Source organism: Myotis davidii, unplaced genomic scaffold (genome assembly GCF_000327345.1).
Source record: "Myotis davidii unplaced genomic scaffold, ASM32734v1 scaffold1515, whole genome shotgun sequence".
Taxonomy (NCBI): Eukaryota; Metazoa; Chordata; class Mammalia; order Chiroptera; family Vespertilionidae; genus Myotis; species Myotis davidii.
This window is the reverse complement of record NW_006286971.1, coordinates 54,457-74,750: the sequence shown is the minus strand read 5'-3', so window position 1 is coordinate 74,750 and position 20,294 is coordinate 54,457. Positions and strand designations below refer to the sequence as shown.

The 20,294-nt window shown below is 36.8% G+C and overlaps 1 long non-coding RNA gene across 1 annotated transcript; it reads right to left on the bottom strand.

Annotated features, from left to right (window-relative positions):
• Window positions 1-735: 735 nt before the first annotated feature.
• On the bottom strand, window positions 736-19,846 carry LOC107182287. Its single transcript, XR_001513003.1, has 3 exons — window positions 19,798-19,846; window positions 11,765-11,776; window positions 736-772 (listed from the first exon to the last, which is right to left on the bottom strand). It is a non-coding gene; the product is annotated as an uncharacterized LOC107182287 (long non-coding RNA).
• Window positions 19,847-20,294: the final 448 nt, after the last annotated feature.

Below are 20,294 nucleotides of genomic sequence, written 5' to 3'. Positions count from 1 at the left end.
CAACATGCTGGGCCCTGACCGGTTTGCTCAGTGGATAGAGTGTCGGCCTGCGGACTGAAGGGTCCCAGGTTCGATTCCGGTCAAGGGCATGTACCTTGGTTTCGGGCACATCCCCAGTGTGCAGGAGGCAGCTGATGGATGTTTCTAACTCTCTATCTCTCTCCCTTCTTCTCTGTAAATTCAATCAAAAATATATTTAAAAAAAAAAAAAAAGATGTGGTCTGATGCAATAAGGCAGGGAAGATAAAAGAAGTCTGGACAGTGTTTTTTTTTTTTAATTCTCACTGGGGGATAATTTCCATTGATTTTAGAGAGTGGAAGAGAAAGGGAAAAATCAGGAGAAAGATAAATGTGATAGAAACACATTGATTGGTTGTCTCCTGCACCAGCCCCGACAAGCCCAGGCCGAGGAGGAGCCTGCAACAGAGGTATGTGCCCTTGACCAGAATCAAACCCAGGACCCTTTGGTCAGCAGGCTGACATTTTCCACTTTTTTTTACACATATGTAATTTCTTAATCAATCAAAAATATATTTAAAAAAAAAAAAAAAGATGTGGTCTGATGCAATAAGGCAGGGAAGATAAAAGAAGTCTGGACAGTGTTTTTTTTTTTTAATTCTCACTGGGGGATAATTTCCATTGATTTTAGAGAGTGGAAGAGAAAGAGAGAAACATCAGTGTGAGGGAAACACATCGATTGGTTGCCTCCTGCATGCGCCCTGAACAGGCCCCTGCCTGGGGAGGAGCCTGCAACCAAGGTACATGCCCTTGACTGGAATCAAATGCAGGGCCCTTCAGTCTTCAGGAGGCCTGTACACTTTGGGAGGTTCTTGTCCGCCATGTTAAGCTGTAGAATTTTATGCTGAGGGCATTGGAATATGAAGAGTACCAGTAAGGCCATGACATGGCATAGTTGTATCTCTTTAGGTGACTGCCAACCCATCCAGGCTTTTTCCTAGAGAATCACAAAATATAGTGTGTTGGCTCTTCACCAGAATTTAGTAGATATTTATAGCAGCAATAGGAGAGAAAGTATTGACAAATATAGGGATAACATTGAAAAAGGCCGTATGTTGGAGTGAGAGTTTGGTTCCAGTCTTTCATTAGCTACTCTTTCTCTGAGTGATCATGAACATTGACTTGCCTCATTCACAGTCAAATGCAGTCTACTGTATGTAATGCATAAAACAATTTAAGGAAAAGAGAGTGTTTGAAACCATAAAGACAGCAAAGGTAGGATGTTTACAATTACTGTTAGAATTCTAGGCAACAATGAAAATCTGTATCATGAAAGTTAACAGATCATTCTTATAGCCAGTATTAAAATAAAAACACTACCTTAATGCTATGAAAGAGTTCATATAATTTTTGATAATTCACTGATATATTTGTAGGGCATTTTAGATTGAGGAAATGTGGCTCAATGTTGCATAGAAAATCAGGATGAACTTTTACTTTGTATTTCATACACTTTGACAATTATAATAGCTAGAAATAGTAATGAGATAATGGTACGCTTCAGCTTGATTTGTTAATGGCTATTTCCTGTCTGTAACCTTACCAAGGAGAACTATAGGAAGTCCTAGAGAAGGGCTTTGCCATTATAATATTACACTTCTTTAATTTCTTATTGACCTCTATGAATCAGGTTTCTTATCTGGGAATCTGTCCAAAACTCTTTATCTCAGTATTTCTGATGCTCTAGGTATAGGAAATTATCTAAATTTTGAAGTTTATTTTTTTAGCTCTTTTAAGTTGCTTCCGCTACCAAGGCAGAGGTGATTATATTTCAAAACAGATGACAGAGCACCACCCATGACATATTTTTTTAAAATATGTTTTTATTGATTTCAGAGAGGAAGGGAGAGGGAGAGGGAGAGAGAAACATCAATGATGAGAGAGAATCATTGATTGGCTGCCTTCTGCACACACCCTACTGGGGACTGAGCCTGCAACCCTGGGCATGTGCCCTTGGTCTGTAGGCTGATGCTCTAGCCATGTTGACATAATTGATAAGTTATCAGGGATGATCAGAGTTCTGAGGCTTCCATATTCATTCCTAGCTTACCAATGAGTCACTGATCTAGAAGGACCTATAGATCTCAGATAGTCCCATATTCTTATCTTACAAATAGCTGCATAGGGGAAAAAAGAAGTACCATATGGAGGGAAGCACAAGGAAGAAGGAAGGATGGAAGGGAGGAAAGAAAAAAGGAAGGTAGGAAAGCAGGGAAAAAAAACAGTAAAAGAGAAATTAAAGTTGATATCACTACTTGTCAAATACTGGATTAGGTATGTCATGTGTGCTATAACAGTTAATGAGTTAATAATTAATATCTACTAATTTAGAGATTAAAAAACAGGATTTCAAATCCGATAAGTAATTTTCCACAATCATGTTTTATGGGAGAGTGTTGAATGAAAGTTTAAAATGCTTTTATATCGTGATTATCTCATGCTGCTCAACACTGTTAGTCTTCCTCAAGTTCACAAATTAAACAGTGAACTGCCTGAAATTTAAACTAATTTTCCTTATTTCTTCCCTAGTGTTCATCCCATTATACTTTGACTTCTTTTCTCCATGACATATGGAGGCACCTGTGTTGCATTGCATAGCGCATAGAAGGGCCTGGTCTCTAGTCATTGGATTATATGTCAATGAAAATGTACAAGAACATAAGGATTACATCCTGGGGTCATGATACAGTATTTCATATTTGTCCTGTTTAGAAAGTAAGCTTTCTGAGCCAGTGACCTTATTCTCTATTTTATCCATGCTACCAACCATGCTGCTTGGTACATAGGGGGCACTCACGAAAATGTTTGTGGAATAAATGAATGAATGAATATCCAAGTTATTTCTTATTGGGGAGGCCAGGTTTCTTCTTCAAGTGGGAGAGAAATATCAAGAACAAATGACTTAATACGGTTCTGGCCATTCATGAGCTTCATAGATGAACATAATACAGACTCTGTGTTCAAGAAACATGAATAAAATATTTTGTCAATATCAATTAACACAAAAATGACAACTTGTTTTTACTGAATTTTCATAATGAAAAATTCACATATGGGATGCCACTCCTGTTTTTAATTTATTTTTTGTTAATCCTCACCTGAAGATATTTTTTCCATTGATTTTTAGGGAGAATGGAAGAGAGAGAGGAAGGCAGAGAGAAACATCAACTTGAGGGAAACACATTGATTTGTTGCCTCCTGCACAAGCCCTGACCAGGAGGAAGCCTGCAAACAAGGTACATGCCCTTGACATGTCCAGAATCAAACCCGGGACCCTTTGGTCTGCAGGCCAATGCTCTATCCACTGAGCCAAACCGGCTAGGGCATATGGGATGTTTATTCTTGAAAGAAAAGAGAAAAGGGGACAAAGGAGAAAAGAGTAGAGGTCCGAGGGTGCTATCACTGTGCTTGTGCAGGTTGTTGAATTAATCCTTCCATTTACATTTTCATTTTCTAATTAACTGATATGCACAGTTCAAATACTGCCGCATAGTTTATTGCTGCAGGTCAAAAATGTCTCAGTGGATGTGCAGTTCTAAAAATGGCTCTGCAATTACAGTAGTTTTATTTATCCACAGGCACTTAAAGCATCAAGCAGTTTCTAATTGCTAACGCAAAGAGACCTAGCTTTCCCAGCCTGTCCTCCTCCTTGACCTATATGCAGAACAGATATTGTCATTTCTGACAAGAAGAATGAGACCAACCACAAATAATAGGTGACAAAATTCATTAATTTGTACATGGGAGAGCCTATCAGTCCCTTGTAGCCAAGAGTTATCGTAGGAAGATTTTCATACAATTGCACATTTTCCAGTCGGGGCCCTTGATAATTGTTAAAAGTGTCCAGGTTTAATAGAATGCAGTTATCTATCACATATGGCCTCGGATGTCCTAAAATTAAAGTAACTGGTACCGGCAACCGTGATCCAACAGAGGACAAATCTAAGACAATTACTGGGAAAGACATAACCTATTTAAAGGAAGTAACAGGCAATTGCATATAGCAGAAGGAAATGAGGGCATAGATTAGGGTAGCATTTTAAAGTTCTATTGGAAATAGCTAATTAGCAGGTAAAAAATAGAAGATTAGCTGCTACAACTGTCTTTAGTTAGAGGGCAGGTAATTAGTAAAATCCAGATGGATCTAATATTTAGCTAACTAAAGCCAGGTAAGCGAATCAGAGGTTGTGAAGTTCAGGTGGAAAGATCAGGAAGAAAAATTGTACTTATTTGTTCACTTGAATCATATATAAACTTTTGTTCGTATGCATGCCATTATGTAAAACAGTTCTGTAAAACCAAGTCTTTTTCCTATAGAGCACGGTTCATAGACATGGGGCTGTGAAAATCTGATGAGAACAAAGTGCCTTATTCATTGTAGAAAAATTTTTGTGAAAAGTATTTCTTAATTTTCTATGTGTGCCTTATAATGCTAGTAGCTGAGTTGTGATGGTAGTGAGATAGAAAAGAAATGTATCTTCTTTTGACTAATATGCAGTATCCTTGTTTTGCCATTAGCAGTATTTTTCAGCACCTTTCATTTCCTTTCTTTAAGAATCTTCATCTGAAACACACTAAAATTAAAAAACAACTCTCCTTACTTATAAAACACAAGGCCAAACACAAATGTATAACATAACTCATCTGTTAGCATATGTTTTTGTTTTTTCCTAAAGTGTAGTATTCTTTTGTTGGCTTATGTCTTAGGAACTCTGCTAAGAAATCATATGTTTTTATAGGAACGTAATCATGTCAAGAGACTAATTTTAATCTTGTATTAAATAGTGCCTATATACAAATAATATTTTCATCATGTGTGTTCAACTTAAAGTCTCAAGTTAATAACTTTATTTTCCTCCAGAATATTATAAGGATCTAGGAGCAGTTTAATACCATCCACTTCCTTCCCTCTTCTTTTCAATTCTTGTGTAGATTTTGCTATCTTATTTTAATCCTTTGTGTAGGTTGATTGTGTCCCCCAAGAAGATATGTTCAAATTCTAAATTGTGTTACCTGGAAATATGACTTCATAGAAATAGAGTCTTTGCTGATGTAATCATTTTATAGTGAAGTCATGCTCCAGTGGTGTAGGATCTAAATCTAAACCTGACTTGTATCTTCAGAAGAAGAGATACACAGACACACATTATGCTAGGTCAATGGTTGGCAAACTGCAGCTCACGAGCCACATGTGGCTCGCAAGCCGCAGTTTGCCGACCACTGTTGGGTGATAATGGAGCAAAGCCTAGAGTGATGCATCCACAAGCCAAGGAATTCCCAGGACTGCCACCAACACCAGATGCTAAGAGAAAGGTATGGAAAAATTCTCTTCTACAAATTTCAGAGGGAGCATGGCTCTGCCAATAACTGGATTTCAAACTTCTAACTTCCAGAGTGTGAGAGAATAAATTTCTGTTCTTTAAAGCAACCCATTTTGTGGTACTTTGTTATAACAACTCAAGGAAGCTAATATACCCCTCCAATGTGACAATATTACTCTTGTTCTATTCAGGAAATGTTTGCATATATACTCATACATTTATCAGTGTCCTGGCTCATGATCTCCTCTTTCGTGGTAAATAATTTTCTATTTGAGATTTGTTCCTCTCTCTAATATAGCCTATAAAATATTTAAAATTACTTATAATGAGGATTTTGGTAGTAAAAACAATAATAACAAACAAAAACAACTAAGTTTATATTCCTCAAACTGTGTCTTTACTTTGCCTTCACTTTTCGTTACTGGGCATGCATTATTAGGCTCACAGTTATTTTCTCTCAGCACAGTTCACATGGGCTGAGGCTGCTTTCTGACTGCCATTTTTGCTATTGCAGGTCACCTCTCAGGCTCAGCATGATTCTTTTGGAGGCAATTTGTTTTATCTCACTGCGTCACTTCAGATTTTTGATTGTTTGCTTTGTGCAAATTGAGTATAACGCATCAAGTAATTGATTAGATTTCCCGAATCTGAGGATTATTCCCTTCAAGTTTAGAAAAATCCCCAGACATTATATCTGAGTATTGTCATTATTTCTTCTTGTGCATTTAAGCATATCTTCTCCCAGTTATCCACATCATTTGTCTTTTCTTGCACATATTTAACCTATTTTTTTCTTCCATGGTGATTTAATTTGCAAAACTTATACACCTACACAATTCCATTTAATTGGCTCTGTTTCATATTTCCTTAGATATATGGAAATTGTCTCTTGTTAAGAATTCATATTTTCACTTGGCCAGTGTGGCTCAGTTGGTTGTCATCACTTGCACCAAGAGGTCACTGATTCAATCCCCAGTTAGGGCACTAGCCCACGGTGCTGGCTCAATCCTGAGTAGGGGGCATGCAGGAGACAGCCCATCAGTGTTTCTCTCTAATAGATGTTTCTATATCTCTCTTTCTCTCTCTCTAAAATCAATAAAAAGATTCTCTCTTTCTCTCTCTCTCTAAAATCAATAAAAAGGCTATTTTAAACATAATTCATATTTTAATGATTTTGTTTACCTAAAATGATATGTACTTAATTAAATTTTGTCTTATAACCTCAGTAGCTGTACTTTTTGGTAATCTCTTAGTTCTTTTGTTTTTGTAAGTTCTTACTCATGACCGTTTGTTTGTTTATTTGTTTGTTTGTTTTATTGTTGGTTGTGTGATTTTTTTCAACTGAGGTTTTATTTCTTCTGGAACATTATCTGTAGGCTTTTTGTAAGGCCTGACTGAAAGAAGCATTCCTCTAGAGAGTACTTGCAGTTGCTTCTGCCTGGTGCCTGAAGGTGGCTTTGGAAACTGTTTCATTATTACTACTAAATTTGGACACACATTGCCCTTTCATCTAGCAATTTCTCTCTTTAGTAGAATTCAACAGAAATGTGAGCATAGGAGCAAAACAAAACAAAATAAAACATGTACAAAACATTAGATTTACAGCAAAACCCAAATGCAACCTAAATGACCATCAATAATAGATTAAATAAATAAATTGAGGTATAGTAAGAATACAGAACATTGTACAGAAAATAAATAAAATAAGCTACTGCTGCTGCAGGCACGGGCAAAACATAGGGAGAAAAAATAAGCCAGACACAAGATATTTGCTATGTGATTTTATTTACATAAAGTTTTAAAGGAGCAAAAGTAATGTGTTGAGTATCAAGAGGGTGATCACTGTAGGGGAAGGGCGGGATAAAGTCAAGGAGAAGATATGAGGGTGGTCTCTGTTATTTACATAAAGTTTTAAAGGAGCAAAAGTAACGTGTTGAGTATCAAGAGGGTGATCAGCTCTAGGGGAAGGGTGGGATAAAGTCAAGGAGAAGATATGAGGGCGGTCTCTAGTAATCGCTGCAGGTTGCAAAGGTGCATTCATTTGATAATCTTTGAATACTGTGATCATTCACTTATGTGTCAGCTTGACTGACCGTAGGGCACTCAGATTGTGAGTGTCTCCAAAGATGTTTCTGGACAAGATTAGGACTTGAATCAGAGGACCCGATACAGCCGGTGACCCTTCCCAAAGTGGGTGGACATCATCCAATCCTGGGAGGGTCTGCATTAAACAAAGGCTGGAGGAAAGAACTTTGCTCCTTTTGTTCCTGCCTGCCTTCGAGGCTGTGCCTATGCAGCTCATTTTCTCCAGCCCTTTGACTGCGGGACTGGGATTTGTAAATGGGCTCCCCTGGTTCTCAGACCTTCAGGCTCAGGCTGAATTATGCATTAAGTCAGATCCCCAACTTTCTTAAATCCCCTCACTGACTCATTGTGCACTTAGGATACAATGGCTAATTCTCCTCCAGGTATCTCTGGGCATACAAAGTCAACTCCCACTTTCTTCTCCAACCTAATGTGGAATCATTATCTCTCAGCCACTGGGAATCAGCCACACTGGCCTTTTGTTTCCTTCAAATACAAAGTGTTTCCCAACTTAAGGCATTTGCGTGTATTATTTCTTCTCTCTGGTGTTCTCTTTTCCATACTTGATAAATATTTCCTCTGTACTCAGCCTTTAACGCTCGGATAAATGTCACTTTTAACAGGATACTTTAATGGATCCCAATCTAAAGTATATTCAACCTCAGCCCCATTTTATATTTTAATCCCACTATTTTCCTTTCTAGCTCCTCCTATGATGTATACTTGGTGCAATTACTTGGTTGGTTTCTGTCTTCTTCTGCTTTACTATAAGCTTTCTAATGGCAGCGCCCACTTTTACACCCAGTTAGGATCCTAGCCCACACCAGGTTCAGAGGGGAAACATTGTTGGCTTAATGAATGAAGGATTGCCCTATCTTTATTGTAATAGAAATTAAAGAAGGTGATGGAAATTACTTTTCTACCACTCCTCATTTTATTTAGTCATCATTTTAAAGAAATTATGAGGGCCATATGTAGTGTACTGTGAGGCCAGAAGGAGAACAGCACCATAAAATATGTAAAATAAATTATTTTAAGTCAGTGCTGAATTGAAAAAAGAAAAGTTTAGCATGTAACATTCATTTATAAAGGCAGTTTCTCTGTGACAAGTGTATTGTTGCTTTTCCTGATTTATGCACCTATAGTCATCGATAACCTTGACTGAGGAAAACACTTTAATACAAACTGCACATGAAATTCGCTAAGAAATTGAAATTTTATGTATCTCAAGTCTGAAAAGTTTATTTATTTTTTACTATGCAATCAATTTCATCTCAGATCTCAGGCAAAAAAATAATTTCCAGAGAGTGATACATAGAAAAGAAACAAACATATAATCTTGAACAATATTGTGTTAGTTATCTATTGCTTAGTAACAAACTTTCCCAAAACTTAGTGTAAGCTTTTCCTCATGGTGGAAATACAGGAAGGGAAGAGAGAGGAGAGGGAAGAGGAAGAGAGAGACAGAGAGTAAAAGAGGAAGAAGGTGGTGGTGGAGGAGGAGGAGAATAATTTGTTTTTGTTTTTAAGGCTCTTAAGGATAAATCTCCGAACTTGCACAGCACCCATTGTATTCCATTAGAAAAAATCGTAAGTCCAGCAGAGATTTAAGAAATAGGAAAATAAATTTCACTTGTTGAAGGAAGGTATTGTAAAATCTTGCTGTATGGATACATGTGCCCATTAATTGTGGCCCTCATTATAGCAAATCTATCACATATACCGGTATTTATTAAATATATGAATGATAAGCTTTGTATATCATGTACAGCTATAAAGGATACAGAAGTGTAAAATATTTCTTCCTATACATTGCCCACATTTAAACAATTTAGCCACTAACAGTATGCTGTTATGATTTTCAATCTATTTGTATTCAGTATAATTTGCAAAGTATAATACCGTTTGTTTGTTTTTTAAATGATATAGCTTTCCAGAGGTCCTCAATGAGAGAAGGGAGGTAAAGATCCATGTTACTAAGTGATGTAGACATTTTAAAAACTCGAGCTGGAGATCACAGAAGCTGAATAAGTCATCTGGAAGGAGAAGACAGCCTTCTAGAAAGCAGCCACTAGCCAACTGTACCACAAGCACAGGGGATCAATAGGGTAGTGAAAACCTTAGCATGGAGTAATAAGGAGAGAATGCAGAAGTTTGACGATATGATTGTCTTAGCATTTCAGAATTGAGAATTCTGAGAATTCTCTCCCTCCCTTTATATTTCACATGAATTTTTTATCCTTTGAAAAAATAATTATAAGATACTAGCATCAACTAGTAGGTAAGAAAACAGATTCATATAGGTTCTGCTAATCTAGACATATTTGACTCTTCTGCATATTGAGCATCAATATATCAAAATATATAACAACTAGAGACCTGGTTCATGAAATACCTGCACGGGGGGACGGAGGTTGGTCCCTCAGCCCAGCCTGCACCCTCTCACAGTCTGGGCCCCCTCGGGGGATGTCCCACTGTTGCCTTATGGCTGGATGGCCTTCTGCTGCTGCATGGCCTGCTGCTTGAACTTCAGAAGCTGTTGCACATTCATGGGCTGGGCCACCATGGTCTGTCCTGTGAACACCATTGAGTAGGTGAGTCAGGTGCAGAGGCAGGCTCACCCTGAGTTTCCTGCACTTCCCTGAATCATCGAGTTGTTCAAACTGACTACCTTCTACAGAGAATGGCACCGGGATCAGACCTAAGCTGGCAATTGGACATCCCTCTCACAGTTTTGAAGGTAGTCACTTTTTTCAAAATATATAGATAATTGTCATGAATATTTTAATGGTAGTATATAATTGGTCTATTGTTATTTTAAAAAAGTTAATAAACACTTGTGTTTTAATTAGTAAATATCAATAGATATTTTATAAGCCCATATAAACCCAACTTTTTTGGCAACCTAAGTAATTTTCAAAAAATGTAAACAAGTGAGAACAAAAAGTGAGAGAACTTCTGGTATGGACAGTGTACCCTCATGAGCTGAGAAATAGATTATTGCTGGTGTGTCCATCAAATAAAGGAGCTCAGGCAGACTGAAGGCTATAGAATTGCCTTATTCAGGATGAAAGTGAGGAATCCATTTTAGCAGTAAAGACCTGTATTTAAGTTATAGTGTCTCAAAGATTTATGTTGTTATGGCTTATTATTTCAATCTTTGTGGTTTTCCAAACAAGCAGTATGCACAGACATGCAAAGTCATGAAGGGCCAGATGTTTTTTGAAGGTAGAGAAAAACCCAGCACGCTGTGGCGGTAAGCAGACAACAGGGGCAGAAGAGCAAAACAAACCACGAGGGGAGGGCCTGTTGTAGAAGCGATTGTGCCTCTGTTCTGTACTAGAAGCTTCCACAGAGTGCCATGGAGATGACGGAGTGCTGACATTTGGGTTTGTAATGAGAACCTACTCATCATGTAGAAGAGTCAGTAGGACCATGCGGTGGGTAGTTTCTGTAATAATTCGGTGATATGACACCGAAGTGTGATCAGGAAGTGTGATCATGGAAAACATCGATTAAAGGTACAGCATACATGAGAGAGATGTGGTATGCGTAACTAATTAGGAAAGAAAGAAAACACCACACACTTGGAACCAATGATGATCCAGGACTGGAGTTTATGAAAAACTCAGAGCAGTTTGACAAGATAATTAATTGTAGGACAAACAACTAAAATACATTAAGTGACAACAAAACTACAAAGCCAAGTGCTGTAGCTAAAAAGAGAGCAAGGTTAGATTATGCAGGACGCGAATGAATAAAGCTAAGTGGGAATACACTTAGGATATACTTGTAGTTCCCCAAAGGGGAGATGTTTGTTTGATAAAATAAATGAAATATAGTTGTTCAAGTTGAAAGTTTTAGGTAGGGAAGGAATGAAAATCAGGCAGGAGTTAACTTCCTAGAAGAGCCCTTGAGGAACTAGCTAGAGAATCACAGGTACCCAACACAGGTGTGTTGAGTGAATCAATTCTGTCACAGGAAAGAAGGACAGTAAGGAGTGGATTAGTCTGCTGACAGTGTATGTGGCAAACACTAAGGAAGGGACTGTCTATATTTGGATATTTTAATGCCAATATGAATGTGAACTCAACACTTTAAACCTTATAAAGTTAATAAATTTATCTTGTTGCTTATGTAAAGTAAAATTTTTTGTTAATCCTCCCCTGAGGATATTTTTTCCACTGCTTTTCAGAGAGAATGGAAGGATGGGCATGTTGAGGGGAGAGAAAGAGAAACATCGATGTGAGTGGGACACATCGACTGGTTGCCTCCCATGGGATCTCTGACTCAGGGGCAGAGGGGAGAGCAAACTTGCAACCTAGGCACATGTCCTTGACCAGGAATCGAACCTGTGATCCTTCAGTATGTGTGCCTACACTCTAACCACTGAACACACTGGCCAGGGCTGTAATATAATTTTTAAATTTAGCTTATCTCATTCATTTGAATGCTATCACAATATCTTCTGTAACTTTACATAAAGCATAAGCTAAAGAGTGGCTGTTGTTAATTTTTAAATCTAAAAATGGAAAAAAAAATTACCAACCTATTTTAAAGTAGCATCTTTAATGAAGCAAAATCCTAAATGGTCCTATAAATTTTATTTGTTTTCTTGCTTTTTCAGAAATACTTGTAAAGACTACTTATGTGTAAAATCTAAGAGATTAATTTTTAAAATAGTAATTCAAGTGTTCCTATTAAAAGAGGAACAACTTTAAACTCCTAAAGGTAAGGCACTGAAAGGCTGGATTGCTTTCTACTCTTTAAAATATTCCAAATAGAATTGATTCTTTGTTTCTTCATGGAAAATATTTATTAAACAAGATTTTCATTTATGTGAAGCACCAAGTATTATCATATTTAACACAGGTATCACATAGGTATTGATATATTACAGGCTATCATATTGTTATACAATTTCAATACAGTGTTGTATGTGCACTTAAAATAATGTACAATATATAACACTGATTTGAAATTAGGTATAATGTAGATTGTGCATTGTATTATAACATAGGTCATGCAGATACTTAAAAACAATGTTGTAAGTGTATATTGTAACAACACTTAGTAACATCATATTAGTTCTTGAATTGCAGTGGTAAAGACAAAAGTGACTGTTTAAAGAATAGAAAATTAAAGTCTTTCTAAAAGTCTATTATTTTCACTGAAATTTAGAAAAAAAAGCTTATGAAGATAGGATGATACATATAGCATGGAGAGATTGTTTTATAAAACTTGCTAGGGTAAATAATAGAAGAAAATCTTAACACAATGATTTGCCAACTCCAAAACACCATAATTTTTATTACTCTAGATAAATTTTATAGCAACAGATCTAAATCTCTAAGTATGAAATATACTCAACACAGCAAAGTGCTTTTTTGTTAGATTTAGATAGAGATTTTATTCAAGTTTTAGAATTTCTGAATTACTTAACCAACTTCTCCTGGGGATGTCATAACAATAAATTTATATATTTGCAAAGCACTTGTAAGTGAGCAGTTGGTAGTTGGGTGCTAAGCTTTTGCTGGGCATAGTATAATGTTTGGCACTATATTTGAAAAAGAATCTCCTATTGGCCAATTACAACTTATGTGCAAAACACTTTTCCCTTTTGGGAAACAATATCTAATTTTGCACAAAAGCAAAACCTATTTTATGGTAATATATGAGCCACGGTGGAGGTTATACTAAAAGTAAAAGTTGAAATATGTCTTGCAGTGCAATGTGAATGCTACTAACACATTATTTGAGCTAATTATCACAACTGGGATTTAAGCTGAGATTAGTTAGTCAATGAGAGGAAACAAAAACGTTGATACACAATTTGCTAGCTTAGGACAATCATATTGCATTTCTGAGTGCTAAACATTTTAATTGACATAGTATTTTTCCAAACTGCTGTTTAAATTCTGCAGGAAATTTTCTATTTTAGGAACAAATTACACTCTCACACACACACACACACACACAAACAAAATGAAAGAAGACATGTAAAAAAAGAGGTGAGAAGAAATCATTTTAACCAGAAATAAATATAGGTAGATAGATGATAGGTAGATAAATAATAGATAGATGATGATAGATAGGTAGATAGATAGATAGATAGATAGATAGATAGATAGATAGATGATAGATAATGATTTGTAGAATAAACAGGAAAATCACTGGTCTGGAGATCAAAAGATCTGATTATGATGGAACTTTATTAACCCTGTGATCTGTGCCAACATGGCCAGCAATTGTATAGAAATTTAAGATGTACCCATCAAATGTGATAATAATAATATAGTAACCACCACCACTACCATCACAATAACAACAACAAACATTCCTGCCCTATGGATTTGTAGATAAGTAAATGATTAGAGGAAGAGGGTTGGTAGAAAATAAAAAAATAAAACTAATTTTAAAATATCAAGAAATGCAAAAAAAGTGATTATCAAATAATTAAAAAGTAATTTGAAAAATGCAAGGAAAAATAGAATAAGATAAGAGGGTTTGGATTGCTAAGAAAGGGTGTTGAACTGTAAAATTAAGTGGTCAAAACATTTTATTGAATAAGAGCTCAATCTCCCAAAATATATCTATTGAAATAATATGCGGAAGCTTAAATGTTAGTAAACAAAAAACAACAAAAAAAAACCAATCCCACCCCCCCAAAAAAAAGTCAGTATCTGAAACAACAGGGGATAAATCTAATTCTCTGCCAAATGTCCACCCATCTGAAATTTCGGAGTTCTAATTTCTCTCCAGCTATCTCTTCTCTGTTCTAAGCACCTTACAGTTTGAAAGACTGCACTTTACTTCTGAGCTCCAAGTACTTTGCATGCATAAGAGAATAATTACAGAGATACTCAATTGATCTCGGTGTTAAGTGGTGCTATCCCTATTTTATGGAAATGGAATTAGAATTGGCAAGGCCCAGGGGGTCAATCCAACTGGGAAAATAAAGACTATTAATCTAAATCAATAGCATAATGCTGGCTGGCCTAGTGCCCTTGAATAAGTCATTTAGCTTCAATCTCCTTGTCTGAAGACAGTGAGGGAAGGTGAAAAAAATTATCAAAGAGTTCAAGTCAAATATAGAATGGATATGAGCTTTTATGATAGCATAATATCCTGACCCCGGTGTCGTGTGGCAAAAGGAGGTTGTACTGATTGAGAAATGGGACACAGAGTGTTTAAATAATTTTGCTCATAGCACAAGGCAAGCAAATGACACAGTTTTATAAAGCACATTAAACTCTGACTTCCAGTAAGTATTTTAACCAGAATTATGCAAGCAGCATTCACATATATATCCTTAAATTTTATTTTTGAATTAAATTCTGGGGTATACTTGGGCTTTTCTTTTACTTAACAAATGCATATCTATTTTGACTTAGTACAGGGAAGCTTAAATACATTTCTATTGACACTTACTGAGTTTTAAGTGTCTCAGCTGTAATTTTCCTGAATATGAAATTTCATATTTAAAGTAGGAACATTTCAGATTTACATACTGCTCATGCTGTTTTAAAAACAACTGTTTCCTTTCTTTCTTTCTTTTTCTTTTTTTTTCTTTCTGAAATCTTTATACACCTTCAGGTATTCTGTCATCTGGGAACATCTCAATAAAATATGATTCCTAAATGTGAGCACATGACAATAAGTTCATTTTACCTCCTTTATTTTTCTTTCAAACTAGTGTGCCAAGCACCCAATCTTGTTTAAAAAACAAAAATAAATAAACAAAAGAAAGAATGAGAAAAATAAGAAGCTGCCAAATTTATATATAGTTGTATTTAAAATGCGAGATCAGGCCTTTTGATGAAATTCAATTCAATTCCTGATCTTTCAATGTTTGATTCATTGAGTAGAAATAACATATTATCATCACCAATAAAATGAATATGTTCATACAAAGTTAATATTTACAAGAATTAATTTAAATCTGTATAAAATTTTTGACTGTACTTTTGTCATTTAGAAATGTTGACATTTGCTAAATAACTTGTCCTGTATAAGTTGTTTTACAGTAAGATTATTTGCTTTAAAAAGCAGTTTTTAGACTACCATGAAAGAAGCCATTTCTTTACTCATTTCTTATTGGGTGACATACATAGGCAGAACTATCATCCACTTCATCTCTCACCATAATGTATGTACTTAGGGTAGTTTTTGTTTTTTTTTTTAGTTAATCTGACTATGGTGTGCTCTTTTGTAGGTAGAAACTTCTCTTGAAAACATCGATGATAGATTTTGCATTCATCTTCTAGGGTTACCATAACAAAGTAGCGTTTTGCATTAGTTTGCTAGGGTTGCCACAAGACATTACCCTGTGTCTTCACATGGTCTTCCTTCTATAACATGCCTGTGTCCTCTTTCTATAAGGGTACTGGTCCCATTGTACTAGGGACCACCTTAATGACTTCATTTTAACTTCATTATCTCTAAAGGACCTATCTGCAAATAGTTACATTCCATATTTCTGAGGGTCGAGATTTCAACATAAAATTTTCGGAGGGACACAAGTCATCACATAACAGGTGCATTGCTTGTCCTTCAGTTATTTAGTTTTCTCATATTTTATTTTATACATAGTTGTATCACTTGCTGTTCCTTGATTTATTTAAAAAATATGATGTATGTGATGATTTGTTTCTATAGTACTTTGTCTGAAGAACAACAAGAATAAGACATACCTTTTGTTGTTGTTGAGGCACGCGTTGTTAACCAACCTTTTTACTCATAAATCATGAATAGTAAAATGGAAAGTTTGAAAAATGGATTTTTCATTTTCATAGGCACTTCATCACACACACATATATTGATTTTGATGAAGATCTGGTTACCCATGCTGCATTTCTCTGAAATTTGACACTGTTTTTCTCTGTTACTTGGGTAGATTATTTTTTCTACTTCACTAGATCCAGTGGTATTTATTTTCCCAACTTTGCTCTCATCAATGTTCAAAGTACAATACTTCTTTTTGAAAGTTTCACATCTAACTTATTTTGTGAATAAATTCAATTATTGCATTTTTATTCTTCAGTTCTTTTGGACATTACTTTCAGATGCATTTTTAAACTCTTTTTATATTGACTCCCGATAACTTTGTAAAGGAAAATCCTGAATCCTTTTTCAGATTGATCATTTTATGTAGGATAAGTAAGATGGTTGCTTTATACCTCTGCACAATTGTATATTGAATACGCAGTTGGATATAATATTGTCATATAATTTTGGAAGAGAATTTTCTTAGATAAGTTTAATCAATTCTAATGCAATTACAGATCCTGACAACATGTTGATTTTGACACATGTTTATCGATTGCATAATAATGTCTTTTCAATATCTGGTGGAAATATTGGATTTGATAATCATATTTCTTTTCTTTGTTACTATTAGAAATAGGCTTTTGTTAAGTATCATGCGTAAAACGCAGCTTTTTCTGTCTTGATATGCATCGAATTATCTTTGAAACCACTCTTTGCATTTTGCCATGTGAAGTGCTTTTCCCTAAGAGGTAGAATTCTTGGCTGAGAGAAGAGAGTGAAGGCAAGGTTGTTATGGTGATTGACAGTGAAATGAATGAAGCGCCCATTCCCTCTGACCCCTAATACAAAGGAAAAACTTAAATAGTAGCTGCCCTAAGCTTTTGATAATGAAGACATACACCCCCATGACTCCTAGGAGAAAACTTGCACTCTTTCTCTGTTCTCTTCAAGATGTAAATCTCATCATGTTTTTGGAATAAAAATACCCCAGGAGATAGCTAAAACACTGTCTGAGACTAGAGGCGGGGGAAAGAGAGAAAAGAGGCTTTGTAAAAATGCAGACTTCTTTAGATGCTCCCTTGCTCTAAATTTAGTGCACAGCTTCCATATGATTACTTGTTAAGGGCAAATACAAATCTTAGAAGTCTTCCTCCAGTGCAGGGCGGGCTGCAGCCTGGGCTCTTGATTGGGTAGAATGCTGGTTCCTGTTCCCTGTGCACAAGGTCACTAGCTGGGCTCTTTGGCTGCCAGGGGCCTCCAGCTGTAGGCAGCATTGGGTGGGGCTAGAGACAGCACTCTGTGTTTGGGCATGGTCACTGTCCAGGCTCCCTCATCAGGTGGGGATAGGCTGTCTCACTGGCTGGGCGCCCTGCCTGAGCAAGGCTGCGGGCTATATTCACAATCAAGCAAGGCTGTAGGCTGGACTCCGCAGCTGGGCGGTACTGCAGGCAGGTTCCAAGGCTATCCAGGGTGACTGCTAAGATTCCCTTGTTATATGGGGTGGAAAGGTGTATGCCGCAGTTGGGCAGAGCTGCCAGCTTGGCTTCTCTGCTGTGGGATGAACTCCATGGCTACAGGGATTCTCTGATTAGGCTTCTTGGCTGGGCAGGATTGGAGAGGAGAGTACAGGCTTTAATACCTGGAGGACCTGCTGGCCGGTGACCTGCGCCAGGTAGAGGCCAGCAGACAGGGTTGCAGGCATTGCGCTGCAAGGGGGAAGTCAGTGAATGGGCTTTCAGCTCATATGTCTTCAAGGAGGATAGGGTCTGCCAAGATGTGTGTGCTGGTTGCTGTAATCCCCACAGCCTTCTTTGTTTCATTCTGATCCTCAGTGGTGAAACCTGGCAGATTCCCCAGTGATCCTGTGAGGAAGTGTGCCACCTGAGAAGTGCCCTGCAATGCTGGGAAAGCTGGGTGTCCACCATGGGCTCAGTTTCCTACGGAAAAGACCATAGGGCCAGTGGGGCCCTCTCTGTGGGTACTGTGCCAGCCTGGGCAAGGACAGTGTGGGCAGTACAGCTCCCCCTCTTACCTCTTTAACGCAGTCCTTCTAGGTCTCTGTGGTCCAGGGATGCTTCAGACTCACCCCCAGGTTCTGATTTTCACAATTTGGCTTGTTTATGGATAGCTGATAGTCAGTCTTCCTGTGACGGGGACTGAAGTCAGGAACATATGTTATAACCATCTTGATGATATCATTCTTCTTTTTTCCTTTTTTTTTTTCCCAAACAGCATTCTCATTCTCTATAGATAGAATCATTTTAATTCTTCAATATCCAGTTCATTTTTCTTTTACTTTATTAAATATTCTCTATCTACTCTATCCATGTTAGACTCTTTCCAGTACCATGTAGTCCAGAAATATACCATTTTTGTGCAGCGGTATAGTCTCAATGCCAAATGCAGTTGATGGTACATGTTGTATGTTCCATGACTGTTATTGAGTTGATGCTTTCAATAGATTAGAAGTGAACTGTTCCATAAACATAGTCATATTAAACCTTTTCTATAAATAAAATATCATGCTTTATAATATGCTAAAGTAAAACATAATGAGGAATAAATTAGCAATGAATTTTCATTTGAATTAAATAGATTTCTTAGTTAAAATTAACCCTAGATAATAGTGCTATGAAGGCCTGGGGCAAGGGCTGAGCGGGGTAGAAGGAGTCAAGAGGGGAATAAGAGGGGGCATCTATAATATTTTCAGCAATAAAGATAATTTTTTAAAAATGATCATTGGATTTTAGTAATGAATGGTCAGCAAACCTGTAATGAAAGCAAAATAACCTCTGAAATATCTTATGGCCAAAAGTTATATGTATATCATTGTGAGTAATACTTTCATTTATTATGTTCTGGCATTCCTTTTGAACAGATATTCCTATAAAGGAAATTTATATTCAAGTGGTGTTTTTTTTCCCCCCACACTAAAATCCTCCTATCTTATGTATCTACTAGAGGCCCAATGCACGGATTCATGCACATTGAAAGGAAATTAATTATAAGAACTATTTTAGAGGCCAGGGAGGGACTTTGGGAGATTGGCTCCAGGGCGTGTCTGGCCCATTTCACCCAGTCCTGATCAGCTGGACTACAGCAGCTAGCTAACCTACTGGTCAGAATATCTGCCCCTTGGTGGTCAGTGTCCAGCATAGCTACTGGTCAAATGGTTGAATGAACAGTTGAACACTTAGCATATTAGGCTTTTATTATATAGGATTCCCTAGAGGCATATCCCTATTAGAAAATTCAGATTATAGCAATGCTTAGGAATGAAAGAAATAATCAAAGAAAAAAAGAGAAAAACAATGAAAGAAAAAGGAAGAAAAAAGAGAAAGAAAGAAAATTTCATGTACTATACACTATTTACTTTTTTGAACTTTACCTTATCTTATTAGAAGTTAACTTTTGTATCGTTTTCTTTACTAATTTAAAACATTTTTTAAAAATATATTTTATTGTTCTTTTACAGAGAGAAAGGTAGAGGGATAGAGAGTTAGAAATATTGATGCGAGAGAAACATCAATTCAGCTGTCTCCTGCACACTGCCTACTGGGGATGTGCCCGCAACCAAGGTACATGCCCTTGACTGGAATCGCACCTGGGACCCTTCAGTCCGCAGGCTGACGCTCTATCCACTGAGCCAAACCAGTTAGGGCCTAATTTGAAACATTTTGTTTATGACTATATTTCCTGAGAACAGATGCCAATAACATAAAATCAATAACCTGTGTTAATTAAAAACAAAACACACACACACACACACACACACACACACACTCACACACTCACACACTCACACATAGCCCTAGCTGATGTGACTCGGTTGGTTGAGCATCTTCCCTGCATCAGGAGGTCCCTGGTTCAATTCCCGGGTCGCAGACTCTATCCCTGGTAGGGGACGATCAGAGGCAGCAGGTTGATGTTTTTCTGTCACATCAATTCTTTTTCTCTATCTCGCTCTAAAAGTCAATAAAAATATTTAAAATAAATCAAAAATACATAGAGCCTCCAATACCAAACTCAAGGAAAATTATTTTAATTACTACCTGACATACTAGACCACACAAATACAGACGCAGATGGAGCAGTTGCTAG